A 27,671-nucleotide genomic window follows, 5' to 3' on the forward strand; every position below is an offset into this window, starting at 1 on the left:
CTTTGTTGGTGGTCGTCGGTCATTCGGTCGATTGGAAAATTATTCATTGTTTTGTTTGATTGTCATTCATTTGTTGTTGGTAACCCCATGGATCTCTCTAACAACCTAACAACCAACCAACCCATTTATAATCAGAAAATAATCAAAGTTCATAAATTTCCCCAAAAATAAAGAAAATTTCCAAAAAAAAGAAACAAAAGAATTACAAGCGAATAATCGTTACATTGTTGGAATATTAAGTGGAGAAAATTTAAAACAGCCGATAAAAAATGTGGATAATAATTAAAAATATTATTAATAATTGTGCGATAAAAATCTTCAGATCGAAAACTAAACGAGACTCAAACTAACGGGATTTTTTCTTGGATAAATTGAAACCAAAACAAAAAACGAAAATAAATAACTACAAACTGTAAATTATTTGAAAAATTTACAAATTAAAATTAATTACCATACAAAATATTTATCTATACATAAAAATAAAAAAAATAATAATAATATTCAAAAAAATATATATATTAGTGCAACTAAATATTTTATTGGCCACAAAAAAATATATATATGTAATCTAAAAATAAGTGCAATTTTTATAATTCAACTCAATATATGCTTATATGGAAAATATATAATATACATAAAATAAAAAAATACCCATCAACTTCACAAAAAATATATAAATTTAAAGTGAATTAAATTTAAAAAATAAATAAATAAATGGAACAAAAGTATTAAAAATATAAAATATTATATTAAAAAATATATATGAAATATTTAACAATACAAGTGTATACATATATATTGAAATTGTTAAAGCATCTCAAATTTTGAAAACCTCTTAAAAACGGATTATTGCACAAGAATTTTGCGAAACCCCATCACATCAAGAGTACCGATTGAACATTGCAACAACAAAAGCATTTTCAACATCAAGAACTGGAAAAAAGGTAAAAGGAATTTATTTTTTAGTATTTTTAAATTCGAAATTAAGAAAATAGGGTGTTCACAGTTTTTGGCAGTGTTGTCGATTTTTACCGGCCGGACTGTGAATACTCTCCACTATTTGGAACGAATTTGGCAATTTTCAAAAAAAACCGTTAAAAATTCTGTTGAAATCTTAAAACTACAGAATGAAGCCGTTGTATTAGAGTCTATACGACGACGTAGACCTGCATAGGCAACTTTTGTCATAAGCCATTACAATATTCAAATGCGAAACTTGAATAATGTAGCTATACTAAAACGTGGACCTGCACGAACTTCAATACCAAATTTGAAACAATTCCGGTGAATAATGTCGCTAAAATCATCAAAATGCTGAATAGTGGGAGGTACCGTTATATGGAGGCTATACGAAGATTTGGACCTGCACAGATAAATTTTTGTCATAGGCTGTAGTATTCATTACGAAATTCAAATACCAGATTTAAAATAATTCCGGTGAATAATGTCGCCAAAAACATTAAAATACCGAATATCAGGAGATGCCGTTGTATGGGGACTATAAGAAGACGTGAACCTTCACAGACAATTTTCTATCTTAGACTGTAGACGGAAGCTAAATCGACATAGAATTTTATGTTGATCAAGAATATATATACTTTGTGGGCTCTTTAGTGTATATTTCGAGGTGTTACAAACGGAATGAAAAAACTTAATATATCCTCCATTACCACGGTGGAGGGTATAAAAATCCATTTCAAAAGAAAATATAAAAGAAATTTGAAAAAAAATGTGTGCGATGTTTTTCGACTGCAGAAAGCAATTTTGCAAGGTTAGAAACCTTAAATTACAGCTCATTATAGGCCTTCAAAATGCCAATGATTGGGATCCTATCTTTATGATGGGTATGGGTTAAAATCATGTATTTCAACATATCGCAATAACAATAAAAGTATATCAAACATCGACAAGAGTAAAGAAGGTTATGAAGTTTTTTTTTTTTTGGGAAATACAAGATGTGGGTATAATTCTCATTGACCTCTCGTTGAAAATCACATTGTCATATCGTTCGAAAAACATGTCCCAAAAATATCAGTGTTTTCAGATTTATTGGTCTAGGTTCAAAGCATGTAGGGATTATGGCTCAGAAAAATTTTAAGTTTTGTCATCAGGAGTATCATTTGAACATTGCAACCACATCAAAATTAGTTCCAACATCAACAAGTGGAAAGAAGGTTCAAAAATTGCAACACTTGTTATGATGATCTTGAGAAAAACAAGATGTGAGTATAATACTCATTGACTTGAGAATACTAAATATTTAAAGAACTCTCTTTGCTCAAAAGTCATATCTTTTCGGCGGGATGAAGTCATGATGTTGATAGCGATCAGCAAATCTTGCAATGCTGTCAGTTTCGTTTTGAAAAACGTTCCTCTCTGTAGTAGGGAATAATAATAACTTCATGGGGGCATACCCCAGTGATAAGCAATGATATTTCAAAACAATCAGGTTCGTTTTGTAAAACATTACCGATTATAAAAGGGCAAGGCAGAGAGCCTCAAAAATTTTTTGTGATTGTATGTGTTTTGAAATAACAAAATATTGCAAGTGTTTTTTTTTTGCCTCTCTTTACAGAGTGAGAAATAATTGGTTATCTTTAAATTTTCAATTTAAAATTTTCCGTTTTAAAAACAACTTCGTTGTTAAAAAATAATATTTTGATCAGACAATTCGGAGATATATTTGCACAGTTATTTCAATTATGTTTCATTTTAAAATAAAAAAAAATATATAAGTTGACATTTTTAAAAATGAAACAGTCCCGGAAAAAATATCGTTAAACCATCAATATATCCTGGACCTATATAGACAATTCTCTTGCAGAGGATAAAGTACTCAGAAGGAAGTCCTTGTGTGGATTTTCAGACAATATCATTGATAGATGTGGTTAAAATCATGAAAATAACGCATATCGGGGTGCACTGTTATATGGGGAGGCTATACGGTATAGTGGACCGCTATAGACCATCTTTGAACTTGAAGACTGATCTCTGCAAAATTTCGAAGACTGATCTGTGCAAAATTTAAGCTTCCTATATTAATTCGTTTTGGCTCTAGCGTGATTACAACAGACGGACGGACGAACACGACTAAATCGTCTTAGAATTTTACGCTCATCAAGAATATATATATATTTGTTAGGTCATAAATTATTATTTCGATGAGTTACAAATGAAATGACGAACTTTATATACCTTCTATTTTATATATGGTGTCAAAAACGCATTTTACGAGTTATGGCACTCTTTGAGTAAATGATTTATATTGGATCGTTTAAGGTACATAAAATATAGTATCGTACCACCTAATTTTGTATACTAGTCCTACACCAAATCATCATCTAGGTTCATTCCTGACCGCCCTCACTGATTTGGTCATCCGACTGGGTTGAATCGCCTCGCTCTTGCCAAATGTTTACTGAATTAATTCTCACAATAAACAATGGATATTGAACATCTCAAGACATACCAATTGATTTTGCAAAAAAAAAAAAAAAAAAAAAAAAAAAAAAAAACTCAAAATCCCCCCCAAAGAAAAAACATGTTTCAATCCGAAAGAAATCCATAAATTTTGTTTGCATTTACGTTCTCAAACAGATACAACGAGAACCAAATTCCAAGAATTTCAATATTTTTATTTCTGCTACTGTTTAAGTTTCAAATCCCTTCCGCCCTTTACGTTCTAAGGTATTTTCAAAGTCGTGACTTATTTAAATATTGTGTGTTTTTAACTAAGTTCGGCTACTTGTAAAAGACTACTTTGCCTCTTTTTGATCTTGTTTCAATTTGAAAGTAAATATTTGCCGGCAGCTGTAATTATGATGCACTTGGCGTCATCCGCTTTCGTAAATATTTACCATTCTCATCAGTGGGTCCATGTGAATTTTGTGCTTCCTCAAGCAATTCGAATGAACGGGAGTTTTAATTTACATGCAACTACTATTTTTTTTTTTTGCTTTGTTTTACCTTACAGTAGTAGTTCACACTTGTTTGTGAAAATCTTTAAAGGAAAAAAGTCTTATGTTTGATTGGTAGGATGAATAGTAGTATGTATTTAGGTGTCTAGAGGAAAAAAATGCATCTATGAATATTTGTGAAATACTTTAGAGTATTGAAAACGTAAAAAAAAACAAAATCTCAGTCAACCAATTTTTTTCTCATTTTTCATGTAATTGAAAAAAGATGAACTCTTCTCTTCCTCTTCCTTTTTAGAGGGGTCTGCTATACAGGAAAAGGAAAATTTCAAAAAATTTTCTAGAAATTCTGTTGAATTGACAAAAAGTGTTTGATCTTCATTAACTAAGGAACTGTTTCTGTATTGCGATTCGGAATGAAGGGAAAAGTACCCATTCCCTGTTCTTGCATTTGTTTTAAATAAATAAAGATCAAGCACTGTAAAGAAAGGTCAAAATTCGGGCAGGGTCGACTTCCATCCAATTTCAACGAGTATTTAACATATAGCTCATAATAAAATTGAAATCGGAATAAGATATACATATATGGGAGCTGCATCTTAATATGGGCCGATTATCACCAATTTCAATAGGGCTCGTCCTTGGGCTAAGCAAAGGGTTTATAGAAAATGCCATCTCAATCGGAAAATACATGGACAGACGGGTGGAGATGTCTAAATCGACTCAAAATGTGATTTTATGAAGAATATCAAAAGGAACTATAAATCTAATCCGTTTCCTTCTGCATGTTACTAAAAAAATGCCCAAAGACATAATACCCTGTAACACAGTCTGGCGTAGAGTATAAAAATTGTAAAATATTCTAAAAAGCTTGTAAATAAGCTAATGATAAACAAAGTGATTCCTTAGATTTTCTAAAAAAAAAATTAGAAGCCCTGTACGAAGTTTTTTGGTAACCTATGCCAAAGAAATATTTTTAAGCACTTTTTTTCTAAAATACAGGGTGAGATAAAAAACTGCAACAAAGTCAAACGCCATAATTTTTACATTTTTTTTTTAAATTTTATTGAATGAAAGCAAAAAATGCCGGAAAAGGCATCAAATTTTAGAATAAGTTCAGATTTGTTGGAATTGGTCACTTTTAACACGAATTATAGCCTTCAAACGGCCAGTAAAACCGTCATACGCTGCCCGAATGTTGCTCTGCGGTATTTTGGCCCATTCGCGATAATATTCGGCATTTATTCTGAAGTCGATTAATACGAGCGGAGTGCGACCATCGGCTGTTATGGCGGCCCATACCATCACCATGGCAGGCGCTTGAGTTCAGGTGGCCAAACGAAGGTGCACATTTTTATCTGACCTCTTTGGCATGTAAACACGATTATTTTTACAAACCTCTGGACAACGAATGTTTTCTCATCGGAGAAAACCTAATTCGGCAGATCAACACTTTCGGCCAAGCGAAGGAACTCTTTAGCTCTTTTGAGTCTATTTTCTTTCTGTTGCGGTGTAAGTTCTTGCATTTTTTGGAATTTCAATGAATTTACTCCGAGCTCATTTTTCAATATTTGCCGAATTGAATATTGCGATATGTTCAGCTCACGAGTCATTTTTCGGCCACTGGTTTCGATCAAGTCCCTTCTTTAGTTTTCGAATCATTTCTACTGATGTTGCTGTTTTCTTCCGCCCACTTCCTTGATGTCGGGCTACGCTACCAGTATCACGATAACGAGTGATGGTACGAGACACAAAAGATTTATTCACATTTAAATGCTGGAGTGCTCTAACGATAGCCACTTGTGGGTTTCCAGCCAAAAATAAAGAAATCACACTATCACGCTTGAATTCCATCACGAATAACTTTTTTTCTGAAAAATTCTCAACAAAATGCTTTTGTACGCTTGTAAACAATTTACTGAGCTGTCACTGAAATAATTTAAACAGCTGTCGGACTAGTGGCTTAGAAACGACAGGAGTCGGAGTTATTTGCAGTTTTTTCATCTCACCCTATATATACAGCCCGGTTGGAAATACTTTTCCTAAACAATTTTATTTTTATTTATTTTGACCAATTTGACTCAGACTCTACCACCTAACAAAGTTCCACCGCCATTAAGTACGCCATATTTGAATCCTTTTTTGATTTACTGTCCATTTAATTTCGAACAAACAGAAAATCAATAAAATCATCACCTTATTTGTTCATTAAATATATATTAACCTTTTTGGATAAAAAACGCGTTAATCTAATAATATCTATTTTTGCTTTGTCTGCTGCCCTAACCTTACTTTACCTTGGTGCTGATATAAATCATGCAAATGAAAATTTTCACATGCAAACATGAAAAAACAATAACAACAACAGCATATACCCAAAAACAATGTAAATAAATCGATTTTCCGTGTAATAAAAGCCTTACATGTGAGACAAAACGCACGCTTACATGCCAGCGAAAAAAGAGTTCAATTGACAATGGGTAAATTTCATGGTGTTGGTGTTGTTGGTGTTTTATGTGCTGATAATGTTGCAGTCAAACAGTCAACCAGCCAGTCAGCCGGCACACACACACGTATTAACGACAAGTATAGTTAATTTCCAATTTCCTGCACGACTGTGATATGGGATTTATGACCTCATAAAATGTTATTACAGCCATGCATGGATACCTCAATATATGTACATGTGTGCAGATATTTGTATAGGTACCTGCTTTCAGCTTGAATCGGTTCAAGATAAACCCTTTCAAAAATCCACAGACACCCATTAATCAGCGATATTGATGCGCCCTGTGTGACATGACTTAAAAGTTTTGTTTGAAATTAGGAATTTTTTTGGAAATGTGTCGGCGGGGTCATCACCAACCAACCAGGCTTATCGACAATTATATGTGCTTTGTAATGTAATGAGGAATTTAATTTTGTTTCTCCTCACACAATCAATGTTTTGAGAGGAATTTGTGTGAGTTTTTTTGTTTACCAATAAAAACTAATTCGGAATTGTAATCATTTCTTGGGATTTCATTCTAATGGCCACGTTTTTTGTCTGACCTCAATCTAAGCACTCTGTGGGGGGCTCAAAACCCACGTTTTGTTATTGTGGGGGAATGAATAACTGAATTAATGCCATGAATATGAAAATTAACTTAGATGGCTTTCAGTGTCGTTTTTTTTTTTTCTTTTTTGAATGGAAAATATTTTCGAAACTCCACAGGAGAAATGTGTAAAGAAATTCCACAAAAATAAGGTTCTAAGGCCGCATCAATTGAAAAAATAAACAAAAAATAAAAGAATTTAAATTTAAAAAAATTATATGACTGAAAATGTGTTGCTATTTGGGGCTTTTGTCGAAATATGGACCAATTACGAAAATCCGCATCAATTGAAGAAATAAAACAAAAAATAAAAAACTGTGCCGCAAAAATTAAAAAAAAAAATGTGACTTAAAATTGATGGTACGTCCTTCTTGGGGCTTATGTCAAAATATGCACAAATATTGAACATTTGTCATAAGGTGATTTTTAATTCCACAAGAACCCAAAATGGGGAATTCGTCTTGGATCTTCAATATCAGTCAGACTCACTATAAGGAGCTGAAGTTCGAAATTAGACCGATTTTAAAAAATTTTCCATAACACGAAATTTTAATCCATAAAATTGAGGTCGAAACCTTCAAAATACTAAAAATTATAGGCACTTTTCAAAATTGTAAATTTCAGCTGGAAATGTTCAATATGAAGGACTTTTAGGCTCAAAAAACTTTAGACATCAGTTTACAGCTAATTTGCTCAAAAATGCATCCGAAGCCTTTAAACGACATTTAACAGTGGAAAGGTGGGTGCTATAATAAATAGTTGCGAATTTTTCGATGAGAGATTTTAATTTTGATAAATGTGACTAAAATGTGTGAAAATCGGTAAGTGGACCATTTTTAATGTCCATAACAAATTTAGCGATGTCCGTTTACCTTTCCACCTGTCTGTCTATTGAAATCACGATAGAGTCAACATCATTTAATCTTGAGCTTCGAAATTTGGTACAAAGTTTTATATTATATGCAGAGATTTTAATTTTGATAAATGTGACTGAATACTGAAAATCGGGAAGTGGACCATTTTTAATGTCCATAACAAATTTAGCGATGTCCGATTACCTTTCCACCTGTCTGTCTATTGAAATCACGATAGAGTCAACATCATTTAATCTTGAGCTTCGAAATTTGGTACAAAGTTTTATATTATACTAGCTGAACCCGGTGCGCTTCGCTACCCCTTTTGATTTTATGTGCATTCAGAATTTTATTTACGAATATATGTTGGTCAAAAAAAAAAAAAAAAACAAATTTAAAAATTAAAAAAAAAAAAAACTGTTGCACTACTTTAATGCGTAAATAACCAAAACCATTAGAAAAGCAGTAACATGACATACATACATAGCATAACATACATTCATAGCAAATACCAAGCGTGCAGTAAACTGCAATCTTTTAAAATTGAGTGGCATTTCTATTGCAATTAGTGAATTCGAGATAGCAACATACTTCGCCGTAATAAGCGTATTTCAAATCAATTGTTGTGTTGTTTTTTAGTGTTAGCCTAAGGCGTTGTGGGTCAATGGTTCTTATTAAAATCATATCCCAATCTGATCCGATTTAAATATAATTTTAAAAAAATTACTGTTACACCAAACTCTGCCACACCTTTCACATTTCATTGAAATTGGTGAGTCAAATATGTGAAATAGGTCGAGAATATATATATGGGAGCTATATCCAAATCTTAACTAATTTCCAATTAATTTATCACATTTATTATTATAACCAAATTCCGCCACACATTCTGAATTTCATTGGAATCGGTCATATATATCGTGTTTGGTACATAATATGTATGAAATCGGCCGAAATATATATGTTAGCTATATCCAAACCTCAACTGATTTCAATATAATTTGGCAATTTTTTCTGGTGCCAGATTTTGTCTCTCTCGCTTTGGGTGCATCAAATATGTGAAATCGGCTGAGTATATATATGGGAGCTATAATCACATCTGAGCGTATTTAAATATAATTTGTCAAATTTATTTTTGTACCAAATTTAGCCACTCATGCCGAATTTCGTTGGAATCGGAAATACGTATCGTGTTTTGTGCATCAAATATGTGAAATAGGCGGAAAATATATATGGGAGCTATATCCAAATCTGAACCGATTTCAATATAATTTGGGAAATCAATTTTTTAGATAAAATCTATCACACGTTTCAAATTTCATTGAAATTGGGGATACATAGCGTGTTTGGTGCATCAAATGCTTGAAATTGGCCGAAAATATATATGGGAGTTATATCCAAATCTGAACCGATTTCAATATAATTTGACAAATTTATTTTCGGATTAAATCCCGTCACACATTCCAAATTTCATTGGAATCGAACATTCATATTGTGCTTGAGACATCAAATGAACGAAATCGGTCGAAAATATATATGGGAGCTATATCCAAATCTGATCCGATTACAATATAACTTGGCAAACTTATTTTTGTTCCAAATTCCGTTACGCATTCCAAATTTTGAGACTGTATCTTCAACCAATCAATAGATATGTGCATATAAAATCTAAATTTTTGGAGGTACCTCCGATTCTGATGCTATATCTCCAGTTCCAAGTGGAAATTCAAAAATGTATATAGCCTATGTTACTTTCAGGCGATGTTGCAGTATATATGGAAATTTTCAGGAAAATCTATTCAGCGGTTTTCGAGTCCATAAATTACAAACAAACAAACAAACAAACAAACAAACAAACATACAAACATTTTCCTCTTTTATAGATATAGATGCAGGCTGATTGGTATTGAAAAGAAAAGGTTTAATAATTGGTTTGGAAGATTTTAGAAAGAAGGTAGCCTGGAGCCCCATATAACGATACATCCAGATGTTTGGTATTTTGAAAGTTTCCAATTACCAACCAAATAAGCTGAAACTTAACAATTGGAGTTCTCGGGCTAATATTCGATTCAGGTCCACTAATTAGTATAGAAAATTTGGAGAGGAGGTAGCTTCGAGGCGGCACACGGACATAAGACACTATTTATTCTAAAAACTGAATCCATTGTTTTGGTCAAACCAACAGAGGTAGAATTGTGAAATTTAAGATGAAGATTGCCGATGGTGTGGGATATACTAATTCTTTTTTTTATTTATTTATTTATTTATTTATTTTTTTTTTTTGAAATTCGAACTAAAAGTGTACTAAAATGCATTGGTACCATTTCTTATTAAGTGAATGGATAGGGTTAAATTGTAAACATTTGGTATAAGAATTATGTTGAGTAACTAGGGTTGACATAAGGAGGTGGTATTTGAAATGTGTACCAAGTGTAAGAGCTGTGCTAAAATGGCAATAAATGTTGGTAAAAATTTGGATGAACCTGGAAATTTGAAATATTGATATTTAGTGTGTAGGGTTGAGATTTAAAGGAGGTTTTGGAAATATGTACACAAGAGTTTGAAAAGTGCTAAATTGTAGTGAATTTACTTTATGAAGAAGGGGTAGATCAGGAAATTTCAAAATATTAGTATTAAAGTCACTTATTGGGAAAATCGAGCTGGAAATTTATGAAATAGGGTTAATATAAGGATTTGGAAATGTGTGTTAAGAACTGCACTAAATTTGGAAAAATTTGGATACTGGTGAACGGATGTAGCTGGATATTCGAAATGTTGATATTCAGGACCCTTTTGGTGTTTAAGGCTGAGATTTGAAGGTAGTTTTGGAAAAATGTACTAGAAAGTTCGAAAGTACTAAATTGTATCAAATATCGTATATGAGGTAAAAATCTGAAATTTGTTATTTGGGTCAGTTTTTGTGAGGAGAGGTTGATATACATATGGAAGTGGAAAAAAAAATAAATAATACTAAATTTGGTACAATTTGGATATTGATATTTGGGAACCTTTTGTTTAAGGTTTAGATGGTTTTGCAAATAGGTAATATAAAGTTCGAAAATTACTAAATGTTACCAAATTCCGTATATGAAAATGGAATCTGAAAATTTGGTACTAGGGTCAATTTAAGACGTAAGACGTAAAAAAACGGACTAAATTACATAAAATTTGGTATTTAGAGAAGGAATAGAGCTGAAGTCGTATTTGAAAATTCCCAACGTAATTTGTACGAAAAATATTTATTAAATGGTTCTAAATTTGATATAGAGGTTAGGAAACTCGTAACATAACATGTACGAAAAGTACTAAATAATACTAAATTTGATATATGTTTAGGAATACAGCTGAACTTATGAATTCTGCTATGAGGGTGACCAGGTACAGTTTTTGGAATGCGTGAAAAAACCCTTCCTACACCCCTTAAAAAATTATAAAAATTATATAGAACCCCAATAACAGTGCCCAAATATTTTATAAGTGAGAGGATGTGGTGAAGTACGGCAGTAGATATTTTTAGAAAGGACTACAATAGTAATTCCTAGTTTTAATATTTCTCGTGACTTAAAAACTTAAAAACAAACAATTTTTTATATTATTGTAATTATTATTATTATTATTATTATTATTATTATTATTATTATTATTATTATTATTATTGTTATTGTTATTGTTATTATTATTATTATTATTATTATTATTATTATTATTATTATTATTATTATTATTATTATTATTATTATAATTATTATTATTATTATTATTATTATTATTATTATTATTATTATTATTATTATTATTATTATTATTATTATTATTATTATTATTATTATTATTATTATATTATTATTCATATTTCATTATTCTTGGTCTGAATATTCCTCGTGAACTTAAGGGCAAGTTGCAATTTTAATATCTCATTTGTTTAATTTTATATCTCATTTTTATAATTTTATAGTTCCTTAATATGTTTAGGAAAATATTTAAAAAAAAATTCTGACAAAGGCTTCCACGAAGTCTTGGCCTAAAAATGAACCACTCTCAACGAAATTCATTATTCGTCATCTGGCATAAAAGACATTTTTGTTGGTTACATTTTTCCATTAAATTTGAACAAAACAAATTCCAATTTATTATTCATGAATGCTACTTAAAATACATTCAATTCAGTTGCTCTCTTTTAAGTCGTCACAGGAATTTTGTGAAACGAAAACTGCTTCATCGGAAGAGTAAAATAAAATCACTTTTACTTAGAAATCTATTATATAAAAGAATTTGCTAAAAGCAAGCGAATGAAAGCATTTTTTGAGAAACCAAATAACACAAAAAGAGACAAAAATACAATTTTTTCCATGAAACCTAGTAACCTTATGTTCTGCAAAATACGCATTTGGCAAAAATCATTTGCCAAGAGGGAAAGAAGAAGAAAAGTCAAAAGAACAAGATGTCACAAAATGTTCCATCACAGAAATTACTTTAATACAAGACACAACAACACGCTCTCGCACTCACTTAAGTAAATTCCCAAGACGCCTCCTGTTTTCAGAACAGCTACAAGAATAAAAACCCCTGAGAACAAGAACAAAGAAAAGCCCTTTACCAAGAAATTGTCACTTTATCTAAATAATATTCCCGCATACAATCCGAAAAACAAAAAGATATGAAAATCTTCTATACATTCCAATAATGAGAATATGAACGAGACGAGGTCATTTTGCACTTAAAGTAAGGCAACCTTGATTTTTCCATAGGGGCGGCCGACACAAGATGTCCAGTTTTCTTAGTCATCGTGTGTGTCATTTGTAACCCCGGCATCATCAGAAACATCAACTTTTTCGTAGGGCGCATCAATGCCGTTTGGCATTCATTACTTCACATGATGAACAAGGTCAACCACAAAAGTGTCGTTTAGGTCTAGGGATTAAAGGCTACCGCTTGTGCAGAGTTAATGGCTGTAGGCACACTGAAGTAGGGTGGCCTTCATCTTCACCCAGCTACCTACCAAGTGACTGACTGGTTGATTGACTGCCTGGAATATTGGTGTTTTTTCCTCGAAGATGTTAATGTGAATCTTTTTCTTCTCCTTGTGCCAGCTACATGCTGTGCCTCTGGTCTTGCAAAATGGGTGTTAACCAGCAACATTAGACTAGGGATGTTTCTCGGCGATAGGATTGGAATAAAACAGTAGGGATTTTACTTTGGTGGTCTTTGAAATTAGTAAGAGGATATGGTCAATGACGGAAATAGTTATTTTAGCTGCAACAGTTATTCCTGGTTTAACATTTTCTCATGAGATAAACTACTTAAAAAAATTTTGGTTTTGTATTATTATTATTATTATTATTATTATTATTATTATTATTATTATTATTATTATTATTATTATTATTATTATTATTATTATTATTGTTATTAATATTATTATTATTATTATTATTATTATTATTATTATTATTATTATTATTATTATTAATTGTCTTTTATTATTAATTATATTATTATTATTATTATTATTATTATTAGAAAAGGAATACAGCTGGAATCGAATTTGGAAATTCCGTAAATTTTTCATAACATAACATTTACGACACTTACTAAATTATACTAAATTTGATATATTTATGGGAATAGAACGGTACTTATGAATTCTGATATGAGGGTGACTGGGGGTTAGACCAGGTCATCTATGAGAAGATCTCCAGGTCTTCTATGAAACCACCTCCAACTCTTCTGTAAGAAGACTTCCAGGTCTTCTCTACTCTATGAGAAGACGTCCAAGTCTTCTATGAGAAGACCACCAGGTCTTCTATGAGAAGACCACCAGGTCTTCTATGAGAAGACCACCAGGTCTTCTATGAGAAGACCACCAGGTCTTCTATGAGAAGACCACCAGGTCTTCTATGAGAAGACCTCCAAGTCTTCTATAAGAAGACCTCCAGATCTTCTATGAGAAGACCTTATGGTCTTCAATGAAAAAACCTACTGGTTGTCTATGAGAAGACTTTCTGGTCCTCTATGAGAAAATCTACTGGTCTTCTGTCAGAAGACCTTCTTGTTTTCTGTGAGAAGATCTTCTGGTCTTTCATGAGAAGACCTTCTAGTCTTCTATGAAAAGACCTTCTGGTCTTCCATGAAAAGACTTTTCCTGGTCTTCTACGAGAAGACTTTTTCTTGTCTTCTATGAGAAGGCCTTCTCTGAACTTCTCCTATGAGAAGACATTTTCTATTCTTCTACGAGAAGACATTTTCTGATCTTCCATTAGAAGATCTCAAGGTCTTCTATGAGAAGACCTCCTATAAGAAGATCCCCTGTTCTTCTATAATAAGATCTTCTGTTTTCAAGAGAAGACCTTCATATTCATATTGTTTCAAGAACATGGTCCCATGAAATATTCGGAATAGACCCAATCCACTTATTTCTTAGAAAAAATTTAAGAATACTTGTCAATCTATTTTGTCATCTTGGTATTCCTCCGCATTTAATGATTTTTTACATTTGATTTTTTTGTGCTACCATAAAGGTACATCTAGATTCAACCCCTACTCAACCGTTTTAGGTTATTTAAAAAAATTTAATTTATAAAAAATATTTCTTTTGGTTGTCTTTCCCGATATGTTAGGGACTTGAGACTTACACTTTTTTAATCATCCTATTAAATTGTTGCGCTATTTGCTTGTAAACCATAATAACTTCAAGCCTGATTTCTTTAAGAAAAAAAGAACAAGTTGCAGTATGTCAGGGAACTAATTTTCCCATGCAATTATTTCCCCTATGCAAAGGGAGTTTTGATCCAAAGAAGAAAAAAAACTTCATTAATATAAAACAACTAAATTTTGTTTTATTTTCACAAGGAATAAAGAAGTAAATTGAAGGACGAAGACCAAGTAAAATAACTTGAAAAAATATGAGAACATTTTTCAAATAATCTTTATTACAAGAGAGCTACAAATGTATGTAACGTGTGTTTATGTAACTATATATACGTTTGTGTATATATTGGTGACTACATCCAAAACAAAAACAACAACAAAAACATACCCTGAAGCCACATAAATATGCATGCAATTTTTCTGTCCATCATTCCGGGGCCAGTCATTTTTATTTAATTTTTGTTGTTGCTGTTGTTGTTTTTTTGTTTCGTACATACCAAAGGATACAACCAGGACATCAACACATGTTTTGTATAGGTCTGTTAAGATAAATTCCGAATTTAACTAGCGAAGACACAAACCACAAATTTAACATAGAAAATAACAGCGCTCTGTTAACGTTAACAGAGCCAAACGAATATAGTTTTTTCCTTAAAAATATTAATTTATATTAATTTTTTATATAAAACGGCCAAATAGTACCCATATCTACACATCATAAATTATTGTTACAAAGACTACAAGGTTACAACCATCCATTAACTTGTAACACAATCGTATGTGGCAGGACATACTTTCAACCCACAACGCCTTCCAGGATCTTTCTTCCGGGTCAACATACATATCAATGGAAAGCTTACTTTTGGATAGTTTCCGAGGTATTTGGCCATTTCTGGTGAAATCCTTTGAACAGGATAATTCCATTGGCCAATACGCTTTCCAGGATCTTTCTTCCGGGTCAACATACATATCAATGGATAGCTTATGAAGAGCACTATCCACTGACATCATAAAAAGTTTAGAATTTTTCGATAGTTTCCGAGGTATTTGACCATTTCTGGTGAAATCCTTTGAACAGGATAATTCCATTGGCCAATACGCTTTCCAGGATCTTTCTTCCGGGTCAACATACATATCAATGGAAAGCTTACGAAGAGCACTATCCATTGACATCATAAAAAGTTTAGAATTTTTGGATAGATTCCGAGGTATTTGACCATTTCTGGTGAAATCCTTTGAACAGGATAATTCCATTGGCCAATACGCTTTTCAGGATCTTTCTTCCGGGTCAACATAGATATCAATGGAAAGCTTACGAAGAGCACTATCCATTGACATCATAAAAAAGTTTAGAATTTTTGGATAGTTTCCGAGGTATTTGGCCATTTCTGGTGAAATCCTTTGAACAGGATAATTCCATTGGCCAATACGCTTTCCAGGATCTTTCTTCCGGGTCAACATACATATCAATGGAAAGCTTACGAAGAGCACTATCCATTGACATCATAAAAAGTTTAGAATTTTTGGATAGTTTCCGAGGTATTTGGCCATTTCTGGTGAAATCCTTTGAACAGGATAATTCCATTGGCCAATACGCTTTCCAGGATCTTTCTTCCGGGTCAACATACATATCAATGGAAAGCTTACGAAGAGCACTATCCATTGACATCATAAAAAGTTTAGAATTTTTGGATAGTTTCCGAGGTATTTGGCCATTTCTGGTGAAATCCTTTGAACAGAATAATTCCATTAGCCAATACGCTTTCCAGGATCTTTCTTCCGGGTCAACATATATATCAATGGAAAGCTTACGAAGAGCACTATCCATTGACATCATAAAAAGTTTAGAATTTTTGGATAGTTTCCGAGGTATTTGGCCATTTCTGGTGAAATCCTTTGAACAGGATAATTCCATTGGCCAATACGCTTTCCAGGATCTTTCTTCCGGGTCAACATACATATCAATGGAAAGCTTATGAAGAGCACTATCCACTGACATCATAAAAAGTTTAGAATTTTTGGATAGTTTCCGAGGTATTTGGCCATTTCTGGTGAAATCCTTTGAACAGGATAATTCCATTGGCCAATACGCTTTCCAGGATCTTTCTTCCGGATCAACATACATATCAATGGAAAGCTTACGAAGAGCACTATCCATTGACATCATAAAAAGTTTAGAATTTTTGGATAGTTTCCGAGGTATTTGGCCATTTCTGGTGAAATCCTTTGAACAGAATAATTCCATTAGCCAATACGCTTTCCAGGATCTTTCTTCCGGGTCAACATATATATCAATGGAAAGCTTACGAAGAGCACTATCCATTGACATCATAAAAAGTTTAGAATTTTTGGATAGTTTCCGAGGTATTTGGCCATTTCTGGTGAAATCCTTTGAACAGAATAATTCCATTAGCCAATACGCTTTCCAGGATCTTTCTTCCGGGTCAACATATATATCATTGGAAAGCTTACGAAGAGCACTATCCATTGACATCTCCTAAAAAAGTTTAATTAATTAATTAGTAAGAATTAAACTATACATATAAATGTGTGCACCATCATAACTTAATACATACATATGCATGTAACTCGCTATTGAAGAATTGAATCGATGCTTTTTTATGTTTCAGAGTAAACAAGAAACCAAGTTGTTTTTCAATTTAATTATACATTGTTTGATTCAGAGAACGAATTTAGATCGCGATGTTGCCGTGGAGTAATGGTCGAGTTGGTTAAGGGCTACTGCTGGAGCGTGATGGGTTAGGAGTTCGATTCCCGGTGGCGACGTCTATTGTTTTTCATATATTATTTTATAGAAATGCTTTAAAAGAAAATTTTTAGATTGAAATAAGTGAAATTGTACGAAAGTACTAATTAACAAAATGTAATTATAGACTCCCGATTAAATCGTTAATGTGCTACAATTTATATAATTCGTTTAGAATTTAATACAACTGATCCACATATATGTGCCTCATATTACAGACAAATTTCAAATTGTCATTTTAATTTTATAATTTTTAAATCTTTTCGATAAAATAAAGAACTATTGTTAATTAAAAACTGATGTCGTGATCTGTATTTGAACCTGTAGCGCATGGTACGATAACACGAGACCTCAACCAACCCGGCCATCGCATTACGTCGGATCATCAGGTTTTAAAGATAAACACATGAGCATGTTGAGCGCAAGTTGCACAAACAAACGTTACAAACCATGTTACTAAGTCATTTTGAAAAGTTAGCTTCTCAAAGAATGAGATCGCGTTGTTTTTCTTAATTATGTGCATCACTACTGCCTTAAAAGCACAGCTTTAAGTTAGGTACAATGTGTTACATCGACACATACACACATACCTAGGCAAAAACAGAAATTGCACGGTACCGTAAAAACAAACAAAGGGTATTACTCTCCCATATTGTCTCTCACTTCCTCTTGCTGAGAGCAGCAACAATGTTGACTCATGTTCTCAACATGATGATTTCCCTGTTATGTATATCGGTGTCTGTCTATGTCAGCTATGAGCAGCCTCGAACGGAAAAAAATCTTTCGATTTTCATTTGCCGCTGATTACAAAAGGCGAGAGTATTTTACCACTACCAATACATATATCGTGAGAATTATTGATTTTTGTCCTCTTGTTAAACAGCCACTCATAAGAATGAATAAAAATGTGTTTATTTATTTTACCACTACCAATACATATATCGTGAGAATTATTGATTTTTGTCCTCTTGTTAAACAGCCACTCATAAGAATGAATAAAAATGTGTTTATTTTAATGTACAGTAAAATCTCAATAAAACGCTTTTTTTGCGCCCAGATAATTTTAATGAAAGCCCAGATAATGTCGAATGAAAGTAATGAATTTATGTTGACATAAAATAATATTTTTTCTGTATGTGTGTACATATGTAAGTTGACAAAGATGTGATTTTTTGATTTTTTATTAGCGACAAACAATTTTGAGATCTTGTGTAGGATGAAAGCGTATACCCCCGAAATGCTGTATCCTAGCTAGCCTAGTACGTGTGCGAGCACATTCTCAAAATGTTTTTTTTAACATTAAAGGATGTTAACTATAGAATTTTTTTATATTCTATTCCGAGTTTAAAAAAATCCGTAGGGAATGAATTCTTTCGAACATTACAAGACGTTAACTTTCTTTCAATCCTTCCCTTTTCAAATGCTTCTGCATAAAGAATGTATAGAACTTGAAATAATTGCAAAACTTATTTAAAAAAAAATTAAAAAAATGTTGCATAGATTTTATTTTAAAAAGGCATGTGTAGGAATACATGCTTTAATCTTGTACCTAAAAATGCATAATCAAGTTTGAAGTACTAATCGTATTTTATACAATGACGCTCATTGGAATTACATTTTTTAGTAATAAAATGTTTGTCATTAAATACTTCTAAATTGTCAATTTTCGTGATAAAAACGAAGACTCAATAAATTCGAATTGATACAATCTGTTTTTTTATGCTTAATAGTAATTATTATTTAAAAATAAAAAAAGATATGTTAATTTATTCTCAAATGTGTAAGATTCCCATCCTCCGTGTGTGGTGGCAACACTGCCAAAAACGTTTGTCTGCGAAACTGCTTATAGGCGTATTTCTTTACTCTATTTCCGTCAGCGATTTTTGATGGTGAATTTTCAGTTACGCTCATGAAAAGTTATTTTAGATCACTTTTCATTTTGTTATGCACATCATATATACTATAAACAAACCACTCGTACTCTCTCTCTCGATTTCCATTTGCGTTGATTACGAGCGAGTCTCTTATCACTAATAGGGATAGGTAAATCAACTTTCGATTAATCGACTTTTAGTAATCAAAGTTGTGAAACTCGAACTCGACTATGGACTGGGAGAAAAGAGATTACTCGACCATTTTAGCAGCATAAACCTAAAATTACGTGGTTATTGTTAAACTTTGGTTAGTTCGGTAAGTCTGCTGTAATAACGTCTTAAACCACCGCCAGTTGCATGGACATGGGTCCATCATGTCCTTAATTTTAGATAATAGTATAAACTATAGGTCACGTAAAATATTTAACAAGTAAACCAAAATTCACTTACAACAACTAACAATTTCGGCTCATGTATCGTTTCTTTTTTTTATCAACTCGATTTTTAGTCGACAAAAACTTGAGTAATCAATTTCCTATGGCTTTCAAGAAGTCGATATTTGATTTTTTACAAACTTTCAAAAATCGATTGTTGAAAATCGATTATCCCTAACCACTACTAATGCATATATCGTGAGCATTATTGATATCAACAAACAAACATGTACTCTCTCACGATTTTCGTTTGTTGTTGATTACGAGAGAGTCTCTCACCACTACTAATGCATATGTGAAAATCATTGCTTTATTCAATAAAGTTTATCGTATACAAATTAACAACTTTTCTCTCAAACTCCAATGAGTAAACCTGTCTTGTTCTCTTTGCTGGATTATGAATGTAAATAAAAATCTTGGTGAACATGTAAGAATATCAAGAGTTTTTTTTGCAAAGGCAATATTCTCCGTGCAGTTTCATTATTCCATTAGATTTTCTCTCATAAAATTTTGTATTTTTTTGTACCAAAAATGAATCAACAAATAATGGCGAATTTTTTCCGTTCTTTTGGAAAAATATATTATTTAAAAAGAAAGGAAGAAGGAATTGAACTAAAAGATTTTTTGATGTGGAAAAATAATCCACTATTTGACGATTTTTTTTCTAAGGCAAGAAAGCTGTCCTCGTTGAAAGGGTTAAAGAGTTTTGGCGAGAGTGACGCCCATAAAAAGAAATTGTTTTATTTGTTTAAATACGCCGTAAGTATTGTTTTATCTATACATTTTAAACATACACGTGAGGTCACTAGTAATTTTCTATGTGCTGTTAATACCTATATTAGTACCGACGTTAGCAGCATATTGTAGTTAATTTTGTTCTTGAAAATATGAGAAAGGTTTGGTGATTGTTAGGTCCAATGATGAAAGTTACATTTTTGTCGGCGTGAGGCGGACCAGACATTTTCGCAGATAATATTAGTGTAGAATCCACATTTAAAAGAGTTATAATTAATTTTTAAATGAGAATATTGTATTTAAACGTTTTTATACCCTTGACCACATAGTGATAAGTGTATTAAGTCTTTGTGTATTTGTTTGTAACATTGAGAGGAAACGAGATAGACCCATAGTTCCTTTTGATTATCTGCATAGAATCACATTTTGAGTCGATTTATGCATGTCCGTTCGTCCGTCCGTCTGTCTATCTGTCCATGTATTTTTGTAAACAAAGTACAGTTTGCATTTATTGCCCGATTGAGTTTAAATTTTCCAAACAATATTTGTTTGGCCCAAGGACGAACCCTATTGAAATTAGTGAGAATCGGTTCAAATTTAAATATAGCTCCCATATATATCTTCGTCCGATTTCAGGTTTATTGTGCACCAAATGGCTTCTATTAGCCCAAATGACCTGAATTTTGGCACATCCGGCCGAATTCTAGAAGAAAGTAAATCTAAAGAAAATCGGTTGAGTTGTAGGTATAGCCCCTATATATATGTTTCATCCGATTTGGTGTTTAAGTCCCTTACATTTGTAATACCGATTCACTATTTCTGCAACCTCTCCCGAAAATAGTTTGTAATATATATATATTCAAATTTTATTTATATATGAAAATTTTTGACCCCTTGTGGCGGAGGTATTAGGAGTGGCGGAGATATTGCCCAATCTCGAACTCGACCTAAGTTTGATAATACTCCCTTCTATGTGGGAAATTAAAGTCGCCATAGACAAGTTTACCAAACGTTCGTCCCGGTCCAACTCCAAATCCTTTTTTTAGATTTTGTTAATTACTTTCGTAAATAACTATCTTTACATCTTATATATGTGCTTATTTGCTTTCATTTAACTGAAAATTCTTCATAGGATTCAAAATATGCAACCTTAGCAGAGATTTTGGACGAAGCACACCGACATGCAATCGACAATAATGCTCTAAATATCTTGGATGAAATGTTGCATGTCTTGCAAATTAATTACAATAGTCACAAAGTCGACGTAATGAAATTAAACGTGTTGGAACCCGACAAGGAAAATTTTCAAGATATACAGTATGCCGCGGAAGAACATAAAGAAACCCAATATTTTTACAATAATGCTGAAGTACCAATTACCAACAGCATCGAAATTTTTAATGAAGATGTAATTTTGTCTTCAACCAAATATTTGGAAAATAACAACATTGAGATATCTTTCGAAAATACCGTCGAAAATATAAACGAAAATCATAATTCGTCGATGGAGTGTACACAAAATATTGGTGATGAAATTGAAGTGTCAAAAAAAGATACTACAGTATTAGAACAATACGCACTTATTAGAAGCAAACATAAAATAAGTAAAAAGCCCAACAAATTAGTGATAATTGTACAACCGGAAGAAGTGAAACAAACGCCTAATATATACATTAAACAAGATCAAGAAATAACTTTTACAGAAGAGGAAGAACCTTTTTTTAAAAATAACGCTGATCCATTGCCCATTAAATATTTTGAAGACATTGTTCGTGTTAAATATCAATATTTTAATAATGTGTGCCAATTAAATTACTGTTCCTTTAAGTACAGCAAAAATAAAGGAACTTTACTATTGTACGCTAGGTGTAAATATTACAAGTATGGTTGTGCTAGCCACAAGTTTGTTATTCACTTAAAAACTACTAGAATGTCAGTTGACATATATAGCACAAGTAAAGAAGTAAAACACCCACAAGTAAAAAAATGTTATCAGATCAGAGGGAAGCGACGAGAAATCGCTAAACTAGATCTAAAAAATATTAAGCCCGCTGTTTTTCGGGACAAGCAACTTGCCAAACAATCGAGACAACTTAGGCTTTTAGGTAATGATCAGGATGTTCCTTCGAGAAGCGTAGCAAGGAAGATAAAACACGAGGAAATGCGCTCACTAGATAGGGATACGGATATCCATATAGATTTAGTAAAAATGTATGGAGATAAAAATTGGAAAGAGTATATTTATAAAGTAGCGCTACCCCAAGAAATGTATTTAACGTCTAAACGACAAATTAAGATATTGCACACTAAAAAAAATTTATTAATAAACATGAGTCATGAAACACTATACTTCGACTCAACGGGAAGTATTTTAAAAAAATATGACCCAGATAGCAAAAGGGTTTTTTTATATACATTGGTGGCACGTTTTTGTAATGAAAAAAAGGAAGGAATTATATTGCCCGTAGCGGAGGCGTTTCTCACAAGCCATTACGCAAATAATGTCACCAATTTCCTGTTGTCTTTGGAGACATTTTGTAATATAAATGGAATACGGTGGCCGATTTCGAAGCGCATTTGCACAGATTGGAGCACTGTGTTAATGAACGCAGTAATGAAAGGTATAAATAGCTGCAATTTAGAATTATATATTAAACAGTGCTATCATTACTGTACAAATAATGAAAACCCAAAGGTAGTTGTTTTGCAGATTTGTTGTGCTCATTTCATACGAATGGTTGAAAAGGACATAAAATCGGTATATACAAATGTAGAAACAGTTAAATTTATTAAAGTGCAAATATGGAAATGTCTTAATATAAGTTATTATGAAACATACCTCCATTGGGTGGGACATTTTTTTACAGTTTTAGGCAATGAAAAAAAAAACCGATGCAGTAGAAAATTCAATTTTATTTTTAAGGAAATTTCAAAGCGGAGATGTTTTTTCTGACTCCATAGAAAACGGCCTGAAAAGTCAATTAGAAACAAAAGAAAAATACGAAGCCACCCTTCAAGATGATCCTGGGGTTAACGCTGCTTACAAAAACAGCCCTTTTTACAAAGATTCGTTACGTATTTTGGAAAATGTAGAAATCGTCTACGATTTTGAAGGTGCCCAAAATGAATATTTTTCGGAAACGTTTGCATCCTTATTTTTAAAAAAATATGCTCCGTATCTCCCCATATGGACAAATATGATGGGTGCCTTTATAGATAAAACTCATACGCGTGTTTCTAACAGTTCTGTGGAGTCGTACTTTAATTTAAATAAAAATATCAATCTCAACTTTAACAGGAATCTGAGGCCTACGGAATATGTTCGCATTTCTAGGACATTTGTGGAAGCTCGACTAAAGGAAGCTGAAGAAATTGTAGATAGTTTTAAAATGGAAATTAGAGAGCCCATTTTTACAAAAGTGAAAATGGACGAAGAAAAATGGAAACGGACGCCAAAAAAAGCCATGAAAAAAATTACAAAAGAAGAACTTATAAAAAAAGCTGTGTCCGACGTGAGTTCTCTCCCCAGAAATGTTGTAGAATATAGGTATATACTACTTAGGTTCAAAAACGTCCAAGAAAAGTTAAATATCAAACGAATATCACCACCTACCATCGACTTGCAGGAATTTAAAACTTTAAATGGGCATACTAGGTTGTATGAAAATATTATAGATTTATACATTCAAATTCTGCTTCTCAATTCGGATAAAAAATGTTACGCCTTTTCTTGTGAAGAAGGAGCTAACATCTTTATAGAAAAGAAAACTCATATAAATTATGCTAGTATATTACAACAGTTTACTTATATTTTCATACCTGTGTTCGAGCCAGGGCACTTCACTCTGGTGTACGTAGATACTGAAATGAAAACATTTTCATACCTTAACTCACTAGGAGAATCTCAAGCGAAAATTGAATCATTTTTTAAAACTTTTAAAAACTTTACAAAACTTGAAGATTATACCATTTCTCGTTTACAGCACAGTTTACAAACCGATGATGTAAACTGTGGTGTATTCGTGTGTCAATATGTTGCAGGGTTCTTAAATAATGAAGACTTAACAAAGCTTAAAGCACCTAGCTTATACAGGAAAGATATGAAGGAGGCGTTTTTAAAAAATTCGGATGACATGACAGAAGTTTGCTTGCACTGCGGAATTGATTGTAATGAAAATGTATGTAGTTGCTGTTCACGCCCCTCATGCAATGGGTGTTGTCACTTTTATTTTAAGCATTATTTTAAGCGTCATTTAAAGCGTAATTTTGAGAATGAAAATTTCGATAAATGCCTTTTTTGCTTTGCAAAAATTTACAGTTAAAGAGATATTTTAACTTTAACATACTATTTTTCGCATGTATATAGTTCCATTACACTTTGCGAAAAAATTATTTTTTTCAATAATTAAAAAGAAAATCACGCAGATTATTAACGTAGAGCAAAAAATAGACAACGAGTGTATCAGCGCTTTGAATATAAAAAAGTAACCTAAATAGAGACACATGTTCCCGATCTTCTGTAACTTTTAAAATTTTCGAATTAAGATTCTTTGGAATACACAAAACTTTTGGTCAAAAAATGTTGGTTTTTTAATATACGGTTTAAAATTTCCCACAAATCACGGTAAAAATATTCTACAAATTCATTAAAGACAACATCTTGTTTCGAGTTGATGCAATAAAATTAGATATACTTAACAAACAATTTCAATAATCACCTCAGATCTAGCCAGAGATCTTATGAAAATTACATTCAAAATTTATATCCTTCAATATTTTTGTCAAATCGATGCAAACTTTCTAATAATGTCATTGTTTGTAACCCAGTCCGAATTATTTTGAGTTCTTGACCTGAATAGTTCTGACTGGCTACCAGACTTTTAAAGGATTTTTATATATTACACCTAGGCGTCAACAACATTCATACACCGATACACATGCCTTCAATCATTAAGTCTTCTTTATAATCTACTGTATTGATCCCGTAATTATTATTTCAACTGAAAAAGTCTACTACAATCTCATCAGCCTCCTGCAATCTTACATCTACTTTTTCTCCATATACGAACATAATCATTGTCTGATGATTCCCTAAAAGTTGGGATTGCACTTTTTGTACCTATTTGAAAACAATGTCAATGATCTCTTGGAATCACTCGTGTTATTTTTTTCTATAAAGCACAATTACCATATAATTTGTCAATATATGACATATTTTTTAATATAGGCCAACAAAGATTTGAATTATAATATTTGTTTATACTTTGTCATTTAAGTTAACTCTACATTTTCATAAATAAATGTTACTGTTTTTAGCCATATTTACCGAATATTAATTTGTTCCGCTTATAATGCATAAAAGTGTACAAAAACTGTTGTTTATTGTTCTTTTCAGCCATTGTCTTATTCAGCCATCTGTAGGATGACTACCTTCGTTTTTGTTCATTAATTTCCTAATTGCAACACAGCTTAAATATATGCTTAACAGTTAACCTAACATTATTTATTAATACTCTGCTCCAATCTGTGCATGTACCGTTTTGCTATATCCTTTTCTATAAAAACGGCAATGTAACCCAACTTACACCATTTTAAGAGTGCATCTGTCGTTCCGACGTTGAATACATTCCTTGGCACATCGTAAGTTTGTAAATAAATTTATTTCGTATCTTTATCCAATGAACCATTCCTGCACGTAGAAAATAATGTTCTGGCCATTACACAAAAGTCTTTAACATCGCGCACGTATAAAAAGTCATAATGATTTGGTTAGTGCAACTTTACATAACTAATAACTTACATAACTATTTATTTTTGTTAAATTTATAAGTGTTTTACATTGCAATTAACACAATCAAACCTGAATTTCTAACTTAAAAATTAAAAACATGTATATATGTATGTATATAAATATACTAATTCCAAATTTATAAGTGTTTCACATTGAAATTAACACAATCAAACCTGAATTCCTTACTTAAAAGTTAATATATATATATACATATATATATATATATATATATATATATATATATATATATATATATATATATATATATATATATACCATATTCCTCGAAATCTATCCAGACTTTCTATACATTTTACGATGGGTGGAATGGATACTAAGTTTTGCAATGTTCGAAAGAATTCATTTCCTATAGATTTTTTCAAACTCAGAATAGAATATAAAAAATTCTATAGATAATACCCTTTAATGTTAAAAAAAGAAAACATTTTGAGAATGTTATTAACATAGGAATGATCTATGTTTGTGCATAACTCAAGCTGTCTTTGCGCCAAAGGTTTTTTGATGTCAATGGATAGTGCTCTTCGTAAGCTTTCCATTGATATGTATGTTGATCCGGAAGAAAGATCCTGGAAAGCGTATTGGCCAATGGAATTATCCTGTTCAAAGGATTTCATCAGAAATGGCCAAATACCTCGGAAACTATCCAAAAATTCTAAACTTTTTATGATGTCAATGGATAGTGCTCTTCGTAAGCTTTCCATTGATATGTATGTTGATCCGGAAGAAAGATCCTGGAAAGCGTATTGGCCAATGGAATTATCCTGTTCAAAGGATTTCATCAGAAATGGCCAAATACCTCGGAAACTATCCAAAAATTCTAAACTTTTTATGATGTCAATGGATAGTGCTCTTCGTAAGCTTTCCATTGATATCTATGTTGACACGGAAGAAAGATCCTGAAAAGCGTATTGGCCAATGGAATTATCCTGTTCAAAGGATTTCACCAGAAATGGCCAAATACCTCGGAAACTATCCAAAAATTCTAAACTTTTTATGATGTCAATGGATAGTGCTCTTCGTAAGCTTTCCATTGATATGTATGTTGACCCGGAAGAAAGATCCTGGAAAGCGTATTGGCCAATGGAATTATCCTGTTCAAAGGATTTCACCAGAAATCGCCAAATACCTCGGAAACTATCCAAAAATTCTAAACTTTTTATGATGTCAGTGGATAGTGCTCTTCATAAGCTTTCCATTGATATGTATGTTGACCCGGAATAAAGATCCTGGAAAGCGTATTGGCCAATGGAATTATCCTGTTCAAAGGATTTCACCAGAAATGGCCAAATACCTCGGAAACTATCCAAAAATTCTAAACTTTTTATGATGTCAATGGATAGCGCTCTTCGTAAGCTTTCCATTGATATGTATGTTGACCCGGAAGAAAGATCCTGGAAAGCGTATTGGCCAATGGAATTATCGTGTTCAAAGGATTTCACCAGAAATGGCCAAATACCTCGGAAACTATCGAAAAATTCTAAACTTTTTATGATGTCAGTGGATAGTGCTCTTCATAAGCTATCCATTGATATGTATGT

The 27,671-nt window shown here is 32.1% G+C and overlaps 1 protein-coding gene and 1 long non-coding RNA gene across 3 annotated transcripts in view; one reads left to right on the plus strand and one right to left on the minus strand.

Annotated features, from left to right (window-relative positions):
* Window positions 1-710: 710 nt before the first annotated feature.
* The window catches only part of LOC101894816 (AF4/FMR2 family member lilli), an 84,996-nt gene continuing 58,035 nt past the window's right edge, over window positions 711-27,671 (plus strand). The window contains exon 1 of the mRNA XM_059119216.1: window positions 711-944. The gene's annotated coding sequence lies outside the window, so the exon portion shown is untranslated. The remainder of the gene's footprint in view (window positions 945-27,671) is intronic.
* Window positions 729-27,671, minus strand: part of LOC131801113 (uncharacterized) — a 153,490-nt gene continuing 126,547 nt past the window's right edge. Inside the window, exon 3 of one of the 2 annotated variants that reach the window (XR_009341705.1) lies at window positions 729-933. This is a non-coding gene — a long non-coding RNA (uncharacterized LOC131801113). The remainder of the gene's footprint in view (window positions 934-27,671) is intronic. The other variant, XR_009341704.1, reaches the window with a different exon arrangement.

This window comes from Musca domestica, unplaced genomic scaffold (assembly GCF_030504385.1).
Source record: "Musca domestica strain aabys unplaced genomic scaffold, Musca_domestica.polishedcontigs.V.1.1 14, whole genome shotgun sequence".
NCBI classification, from domain to species: domain Eukaryota; kingdom Metazoa; phylum Arthropoda; class Insecta; order Diptera; family Muscidae; genus Musca; species Musca domestica.